Source organism: Salvelinus sp. IW2-2015, linkage group LG4q.1:29 (genome assembly GCF_002910315.2).
Source record: "Salvelinus sp. IW2-2015 linkage group LG4q.1:29, ASM291031v2, whole genome shotgun sequence".
Classification (NCBI taxonomy): Eukaryota; Metazoa; Chordata; class Actinopteri; order Salmoniformes; family Salmonidae; genus Salvelinus; species Salvelinus sp. IW2-2015.
Window position 1 is genome coordinate 36,903,698 of NC_036842.1, and position 10,458 is coordinate 36,914,155.

Consider the following 10,458-nt stretch of genomic DNA (forward strand, 5'->3'; position numbering starts at 1 on the left):
AATGCTGCAGAAATGTGTTGGTACCCTTCCCCAGATCTGTGCCACGACACAATCCTGTCTCAGAGCTCTACGAACAATTCCTTTGACCTCATGACTTATTTTGTCCTCTGACATGCACTGTCAACTGTGGGACCTTATATAGACAGGTGTGTGCCTTTCCAAATCATGTCCAATCAATTGAATTTACCACAGGTGGACTCCAGTGAAGTTGTAGAAACATCTCAAGGATGATCAATGGAAACAGGATGCACCTGAGCTCAATTTAGAGTCTCATAGCAATTATTTAAAAAAATATATATACAAATATATATACAGTATATATATATACTTTCACAAAATGTTTTTTTTTAAGTTTTTCACTTTGTCATTATGGGGTATTGTGTGTAAATTGATGAGGGGGGAAATGTATTTAATTCATTTTAGAATAAGGTTGTATTGTAACAAAATGTGACCGACCGGCTCGATTTGGTCTTATGGAGCAAAATTTGAAATTGTGTTTTTTACATTAGAGCCAGACAATCGTATATCATACACTACAGTTGAGGAACAATGGGAAATTAATTCTGCTTTGAAAGTTGATAAACTTGTAACCTCACTTTTGAGAAAATCCCCCATTAATATTTTGGTACCTAATGGAGAGCTTTTCTTTGTCTACACCCATTCAGCATCGTTCACACCCTTTTAAGTTTTAGCCCCACCCATCTCTTTAAGGAATAACGTGAGACCATGTACTAAACAACCAAAGATTTCCAGATTCTTCTTAGCGCTAGGGGTCAGATTATTATTTATTTTTTTCAAATAACGTACCCAACGTAAACAGACATTTTCTCTGGCCCAGCCGGCGGACAGATACAGGAGGGACCTGCCCAGGATCCTCCAGAGGGGGGCGGCGGACAGATACAGGAGGGACCTGCCCAGGATACTCCAGAGGGGGCCGGCGGACAGATACAGGAGGGACCTGCCCAGGATCCTCCAGAGGGGGCCGGCGGACAGATACAGGAGGGACCTGCCCAGGATCCTCCAGAGGGGGGCGGCGGACAGATACAGGAGGGACCTGCCCAGGATCCTCCAGAGGGGGCCGGCGGACAGATACAAGAGGGACCTGCCCAGGATCCTCCAGAGGGGGCTGGCGGAGTCGTGACCGTACTGCCCTAAAGTAAAAGACGGAGTCGTGACCGTACTGCCCTAAAGTAAAAGACGGAGTCGTGACAGTACTGCCCTAAAGTAAAAGACGGAGTCGTGACAGTACTGCCCTAAAGTAAAAGACAGAGTCGTGACAGTACTGCCCTAAAGTAAAAGACAGAGTCGTGACAGTACTGTCCTAAAGTAAAAGACGGAGTCGTGACAGTACTGCCCTAAAGTAAAAGACAGAGTCGTGACAGTACTGCCCTGAAGTAAAAGACAGAGTCGTGACAGTACTGCCATTCTTAAGATGATAAGATTCTTAAGCGATCGTCATAATTGAAAGGAAGTTGTGGTCCTAAGAGGAGAAAACATGGAGTTGTGAGCATACCGCTGTTGTAAGGAGAGCTGTGAAATGCATTATCATGCTCTGGGTTAGTATAGTAAGATGCAAATTATGTAATTCCAGGAGCTAGTCCTGAGGTAGAAACACGTATAGGTAAGAAAATATTCCTGCATGTTATGAAAATATATTGATGAAGTATGTTAAGGAACAGTACTGTGTGAATGTGATATGAGAGTTGTGTGAGGGTGGAAATAAGTGTTAAGCTGGAGTTTTGGGTAATAAGAGATTGAAATTTGGATAACAAGTTTTGATTTATAACGTTATATGGGGATTCTGTGAGGATATGAAAACATGAGAAATTGTATGTGGGTATAATCGATTACTAGAGATTTGATAAAGTAACAATGGTAAAAATTATAATAATATAGAACTTGCACTCCATATTTAGACCTACCCAAGGGGTGTCAAAGTATTCTGAAAGGTTCAGTGTGGTCCCTTTATGGATCATTCGATAAAAATAAGGTTTTGCATTGTATGACTGTCTAAATAGGTTTGGAACAAGATCGGTGTATATCCACTTTTGGTAATGATAGGGGACTTGACTTAACCCTAACCAATACAATTATAAATGCTTATGGGATTTTCTCTGTCATGGTAATGCATTTTTTTATATTTTTTTTTTATAAACCTGCCCACAAAGCCTGAAAAGGAATTTTAAGATGTAAACTGAATGATTCAGTGACTTGCTTAGTTCAAATTGAAAGGCTAATTTATTCAACATGCATAGCGGGGGGATTTCGAGGTAATAACTTTTTTTGTTGCCTAAAGGTCTGCTGGAGTAGCCTACTGAGAATGAGGTTGTAATTTAAATCACTGAATCAAATATTAATCATATGGATATGAACTGAATATATGCTTGTCAACAACAGCCAGTTGTATTACCTGTAGTCTAATCAGAAGGGACAGTAACCTAAATCTAATGCATTTTATTAACAGATGATCGGCAATTGCGATAGAGCTGTGACCATGATCATAATTGATAACTTAACTTGGGTATTAATTATTGCATGATAAAACAAGGCTACAACAGCAATGAATTGAAGTTGTGGGCAGTAAGCGACTCTAGTATTGTGAACTATTTTAGCTCCCACCGAAATATATATTTTCCCTTCGGAATTGGCTGAAGTTTTTTATAAATGTGGCGCATTACATGTTAATCTTAAAATAATAGACATTTAATAAGTGTGAAGCAGAAAGTGAATATCCAACAGAGATTGGTAATAAATATAGAGTAACATTGTTAGGGTTGACTACAATCAAAACATTGCCTTCTAATAAGGAGAGAATTATCATGTTGGGGTTTTTTGTTTTCTAAATCTTACGATAAGGGACAGTGACGTAGACATTGATAAGGAGAGTTGATGTAAACTTAATAAGTGTTGACACAATATGAATGGTAATATGTTATTAGTGACTCTAATACCATTAGTCATGTGAAGTTTGAAGCAGCTGAGGTTGCAAAATAAGGTTAAATGATGAATAGAAGGACTAAGCTTTGAGGCTGACAAAATAGATAAGCTGCGAGTGACTCAAACAGGCTGTAAGGGCCAAAATGGGACATTTGGAGCAGCGGTATGAATTGTTGAATGAGAGACGTTCTTTGACTATTTCTAATTATTATTATTAAATGTTATAGTTTGGGTAACACCAGTGAATTTATGAAAGAAGGTTATGTCATTTATTGAAGTAAATGTTTTAAATGTATTGAATATTAAGATGATAAGACAGAACCAACTTTTTGAAGGTCCTAATAGATTTGTTAAACAACGGGTTGTATATTTTGACGAAATCAATGCAACAGGTTAAGATGATAAGATTGGTGTCAGGGTTCTGGGGATTGTTTACTTTAGAAGTTGTTCTGCTCAATGGGACACTATCATCTGATGTGTTTTAGGTTGACACTACGGTTCGTAAGCACACAACACACCTGTTATGAACATTTGTTTGTGGTGTTAATACCGTGTTTGATTTATTGTGTGGGGTCTTTTCATTTGGTTTTAGTGGGTTTTCACAGGTTAGAGAGGATGTACCTTAAGGGGTACACAAACCACATTTTTTTCAGTTTTAATTTTTCTGAGTTTTAATTAAACACATGTGAATTATTTTGATAAGAAATGTACTGGGAAAAAAACATTGTAAACCTGGTATACAAAATGTATGAAATGTTTGAAATGTTTTTAAATAATTTGTAACGGCAGCCTTCCTCCTCTTCACGAGAAGAGGAGGTGTAGCAGGGATCGGACCAACACGCAGCGTAGCCAGTGCTCAACATGTTTAATAGACGAAACCGTGAACACTTACAACAATACAAAATAACAAACGTGGCAAAACGAAACAGTCATATCTGGTGCAGAGAAACACAAAGACAGGAAACAAACACCCACAAATCCCAACACCAAACAGGCTACCTTAATATGGTTCCCAATCAGAGACAATGACAAACACCTGCCTCTGATTGAGAACCACATCAGGCCAATTGACAATCCCCACATAGAAACACAAAACATAGAATGCCCACCCAGCTCACGTCCTGACCAAAACAAAACAAGGAAAAACACACAAGAACTATGGTCAGAACGTGACATAATTAGTCTGAGGTACAGGGAAAGGAAAAGGAAAGGGGTTGAATGACCTCTGTCCTGACTTTCTAGTGTGGTTTGATCACCCTCACTGGAAAGGCGAGAGACATTGGGTGTCATGTTTTGTCTTTGATCATCATGTCTTGTCCCTGTGCTTCCCTCTGCTGGTCTTATTAGGTTCTTTCCCTCTTTCTATCCCTCTCTCTCCYCCTYCCTCTYTCCCTCTCYCGCTCTCTCTCTCTATCGTTCCGTTCCTGCTCCCAGCTGTTTCTCATTCTCCTAACGACCTCATTTACTCTTTCACACCTGTCCCCTATTTTGCCCTCTGATTAGAGTCCCTATTTCTCCCTCTGTTTTCCGCTTCTGTCCTTGTCGGATTCTTGTTTAATGTTTGCTGTCCTGTGTCCTTGTTCCGCCCTGTCGTGTTTTTGCCTTCTTCAGATGCTGCGTGTGAGCAGGTGTCTATGTCAGCTACGGCCTGTGCCTTCCTGAAGCGACCTGCAGTCTGTGGTCGCGTCTCCAGTCGTTCCTCTCTACTGACGAGAGCATTTCAGTTTCCTGTTTTGGATTTACCTTTGATATATCCAGGAGAATCATTGTTTGTTTGATACTGGAATAAAGACTCTGTTTCTATTACGTCGCTTTTGGGTCCTCATTCACCAGCATAACATTGGGTGATGATTTGTTATTGGTGATTAGTGTTTGGGGTTGGGTTTCTGTACAGCACTTTGAGATATCAGCTGATGTAAGAAGGGCTATATATATACATTTGATGTGATTTGATTTGATGATTTGAAGGTCATATGTAATACTGATTTAAAGGTCATATGTAAGGGTATTAACTCTAACTTGATTTGTTATTTTTTATTATTTTTATTTAAGGCTTTTTGGTTAAATATGCAGATTGATACCTGCCTGTAAAAATAAGCAGTGTATCAAAGGATATACAGTATGCAGAAGTGTGTGACTGTTTGTTTTGTTTGTTCTGTTTCTGTCTTGCTTTAATATGAATCTCACCAGATTGGGTCTGCTGGATGGTCGAAATTTCTCCCTAAGAATTAGCCGTCTAACTCCCTCCCTGTAACTCTGCAGTGAGGACGTCGATATGATGGGGGAGTATATGTAGCTATTCTATTTGACATGTGTCTTAGAAATGTGTATTAAGAATATTGGTAGAAGTAATAACTTGTCATACAGTAAATCATTTGTCCCGATTTCTTGACTCAGAAATGCTCTAAACTAAACTGTTTTTCTGATCTGTCCTCTCTCGAGGTTATGGCGAAGGTGACCTCAGATGGTATCTGTGGACCACAGATGGCCGTCATTGTAAATAAGAATATGTTCTTAACTGACTTGCCTAGTTAAATAAAGGTTAAATAAAAAATAGATGCATGAAAGGGACAATTTGACCCAGAACAGTGTGAACCTAAACCCCCTCTAACCGGCTGAAGTAATAAGGAGAAAACGGAGTTCAGTATGGTCCTTCACCACTTCTACCGTGAGACCTGAGTCTGAGCCAGCAACCTGTACAGTACACAGTATCCAGCCGATGCTATCAACTGCCTGTGCTCTCATGCCTTTTCTCTCAGGAGTGCGACAGGAGTCCACGTGGAGTGAGCATCGAGAGAAATCCGTTCCAAACTTCTCTCATGTTGCTGGTATACTGGTTGGCAAATGGACAAGACATAATGGACTGTAAAGGACAGTGTGAAAGACATTATCAAGGGCCATCCACTTTGAACATGTGTGCCATTGGGAAGACTAACTTTAAAGCTATCTGAAGAAGAAAATGAAGAGACTCCAGAAGACTGAGTGACGGGGATGGAAAGGGGTTGGTCAACTGTGCCTATATTGGGGTATTAAGTTGATTGTAGAGTTCTACACACTGCGAAATGTATAGTAATTTATACTAAGAATGCATTGAGATACTGATCTGTAATTATCACCGTGATGAGAAAGTTAATGCTAGAATTATGGATAATTACACTGTACGTTAATGTAAATGTACATTCTGCTCGAGCCGATGTGTGCTAAGTTGTGGGTTTTAACTTTGAGTCATCACTGAGCAATATCATTCTAAATTCGGTTGGATAATTGGGTTTTAATTATGATTTGGAAACTGAATGATTTCCCTGACCTATTCCCTATTCCTGACAACATCTCTGATGATGAGGACCCCAATCCTGAGCATGAGGGCCCAAATGTAGAGCTCATGTTCCACACTGTGTGTACAAAGTGCCCAAAGAGGGGTCTCTGTCACTGGTGCAGGAAGGGTTCCATCACACTGACCCCACCACTGTGCTAGTTGTCAGCGGGATGATTGTCCCATTTGCTGTAATGAAGCTGTTAATTTTATGGTTTTTATTATTTTCCATACTCAGTGTTTTGATAAATAAGGTATTAAACTCAGCAAATCAAATGAAGGTTGTTTACCATGGAGGAAATGTCAGGCACCAGAAATATGTATTTTGTTTGTTTAAATGTATGCTTAACAATAATTATGTAATAAAGATAAATTGTTTGAAGAAATGACAAAGTCTAACTCTCATTTGATTAGAATTTCCCACGACAAGAGGAAGTACGTTAAGCATATGTTTTTGTTTCAGTCTCCTCCATCTCCACTAACCATTAATAATGTCAAATTAACAGCTGTACAGAAAGACTCATGTGAATGCCAAATTACAGAGGAAGAACTTCTTGATGCAATTAAAGCCTTTAAGTCTGGGAAAAGTCCAGGGTTGAATGGCATACCAATGGAGGTATAGCAAACCTTTTTCATATACTCAGAGGACCGTTATTAGCATGTTTTAACCACTCCTACAAAAATGGTTGATTATCAGATACTCAAACAGAAGGTCTTATTTCATAATTACTGAAACAGGATCCTATCAAGGCACAAGGCGAGACCCAAATGCAGACACAGGAGGCAGATGGTTGGAGTCTTACAATGTTTATTAATCCAAAGGGGTAGGCAAGAGAATGGTCGTGGACAGGCAAAAAGGTCAAAACCAGATCAGAGTCCAGGAGGTACAGAGTGGCAGACAGGCTCATGGTCAGGTCAGGCAGGCGGGTACAGAAACAGGCAAGGGTCAAAACCAGGAGGACTAGAAAAAGGAGAATGCAAAAAGCAGGAGAACGGGAAAACCGCTGGTTGACTTGGAAATGTACAAGACGAACTTGCACAGAGAGACAGGATACACAGGGATAAATACACTGGGGAAAACAAGCGACACCTGGGGGGGGGTGGAAACAATAACGAGGACAGGTGAAACGGATCAGGGTGTGACAGATCCAAGTTTCCACTATAAAGATTGGTCCATTGACAAAATTGGAGGCCACTTACACTTCAGTGTTGTGATGCAAAAATTCTAGCAAAATGCACAGCGCATAGAATGAAAAAAGTTTTGTTGGATATTATTCCTCCTAATCAGACATGGACGATACATTGGAGATAATATAAGACAAGTACTGGAAACAATAGCATACTAAATCTGGGAAACATGGCCTGGTATTCATAGCTGACTTTGAAAAGGCTTTTGATAGAGTACGACTGGAATTTATATACAGTATCAGTCAAAAGTTTGGACACACCTACTCATTCCAGGGTTTTTCTTTATTTTTACTATTTTCTATATTGTAGGATAATAGTGAAGACATCAAAACTATGAAATATCACATATGGAATCATGTAGTAACCAAAAAAGTGTTAAACAAATCAAAATATATTTTATATTTGAGATTCTTCAAAGTAGCCACCCTTTGCCTTGATGACAGCTTTGCACACTCTTGGCATTCTCTCAACCAGCTTCATGAGGTAGTCACCTGGAATGAATTTCAATTAACAGGTGTGCCTTTTTAAAAGTTAATTTGTGGAATTTCTTACATTCTTAATGCGTTTCAGCCAATCAGTTGTGTTGGGACAAGGTAGGGGTGGTATACATAACATAGCCCTATTTGGTCCATATTATGGCAATAACAGTTCAAATAAGCAAAGAGAAACAACAGTCCATCATAACTTTAAGACATGAAGGTCAGTCAATATGGAACATTTCAAGAACTTTGAAAGTTTCTTCAAGTGCCATTAAGCGCGATGATGAAACTGGCTCTCATGAGGACCACCACAGGAAAGGAAGGCCCAGAGTTACCTCTGCTGCAGAGGATAAGTTCATTAGAGTTACCAGCCTCAGAAATCGGTAACTGCACCTCAGATTGCAGAACAAATAAATGCTTCACAGAGTTCAAGTAATAGACACATCTCAACGTCAACTGTTCAGAGGAGACTGCGTGAATCAGGCCTTCATGGTCAAACATCTGCAAAGAAACCACTTCGAAAGGACACCAATAAGAAGAAGAGACTTGCTTGGGCCACGAGCAATGGACATTAGACCGGTGGAAATCTGTCCTTTGCTCTGATGAGTCCAAATTTTAGATTTTTGGTTCCAACCGCTGTGTCTTTGTGAGACGCAGAGTAGGTGAACGGACAATCTCCGCATGTGTGGTTCCCACCGTGAAGCATGGAGGAGGAGGTGTGATGGTGTGGGGGTGCTTTGCTGGTGACACTGTCCGTGATTTATTTAGAATTCAAGGCACACTTAACCAGCATGGCTACCACAGCATTTTGCAGCGATACGCCATCCCATCTGGTTTGCGCTATCATTTGTTTTTCAACAGAACAATGACCCAACACATCTCCAGACTGTGTAAGGGCTATTTGACCAAGGAGAGTGATGGAGTGCTGCATAAGATAACCTGGCCTCCACAATCACCCGACCTCAACCCAATTGAGATGGTTTGGGATGAGTTAGACCGCAGAGTGAAGATAAAGCAGCCAACAAGTGCTCAGCATATGTGGGAAGTCCTTCAAGACTGTTGGAAAAGCATTCCTCATGAAGCTGAGAGATTGCCAAGAGTGTGCAAAGCAGTCATTAAGGCAAAGGGTGGCTACTTTGAAGAATCTCAAATATAAAATATATTTTGATTTGTTTAACACTTTTTTGGTTTCTACATGATTCCATATGTGTCATTTCATAGATGTGATGTCTTTACTACATTCTACAATATAGAAAATAGTCAAAATAAAAACTTGAATTAGTAGGTGTGTCCAAACTTTTGACCTTACTATAAAATGGGTTAAAGTTATGTATAGTAACCCTAGGTGTAAAATAGTAAATAATGGCTTCCTCTCAGAAAGTATTAAACTGTCAAGAGGAGTTAAACAAGGTTGTTCACTATCGGCATATCTATTTATTATGTCCATCGAAATGTTAGCTATTTAAAGAATCACCCTGATTAACTATTTAGTCATATCCCAGTTTACCTATTTGCTTATAGTCTTGCCTACACCTAGTGACCTGTTTTTTAAATGATATGGGCAAAGAATATTACATTTTATTTGGAACGGCAAGCCAGACAAAATTAAACAGGCCTTTTTATATAATGAGTAGGAAATCGGATGGGCAGAAATGTTTAAATATTAAAGCATTAGACCTCTCACTAAAGCATCAGTATTACAAAAAGTAATACTTAAATTCGAACTGGTTCTCTAGCAGATTAGTAAGAATGTCTCACCCCATATTCAAGAATTGCCCTTTTCCCTTTATTCAGATTACAACCACTCACTTTCGGTTATTTGAAAATGAAATAATCTCAAAAATATCGCTGTTTTTTTTAAAAAGCCAAAGAAAGTTGGTTGCAATTACAGTTTAATCCACCAGAAAAGATAGAAGAACGTATACAACAAATAGTGGTTAACTCAAACATAGTAATTGATTAAAAAAACATTATAAAAAAAATATTTAAAAAAGGTATAATCATTGTAAATTATATCATAAATAAGACTGGTGGAGCTGTCACACATGCAGCTAACAAAAATATATGAAAATGTTTGCTCTACCCAAAATTACAACCAATGAATTGCAATATTACCACAAAAATGGAAAAGGAAAGTGGAAGTGGGAAAAAGTAAGGAACTTGTCTGTCGGCCCTGCATTAAAGACCAAATTTGGTTAAAGAAAATTGTGATAAATAAAAAAAGTATACCAGTTGCATTTAAGGACCAAAACATTGACAGCTGTGCCATCTAGAAACTATGAGAATAGAAAGGTTCAGAACTTTTGTGAAACATCACAGCACAGTTGGAAAATATATGGCAAATTGAAATAAAAAATGGATTGTGTTAAGAGATAGATGGGAGGGGTTAAGCTGAAGGGTGGGATTAAAAACAACATTGTAATATACCGTAAATATGTCTGTAAAATGTACAGTACCAGTCAAAAGTTTGGACACACCTACTCATTCAAGTGTTTTTCTTTATTTTTACTATTTTCTACGTTGTAGAATAATAGTGAAGAC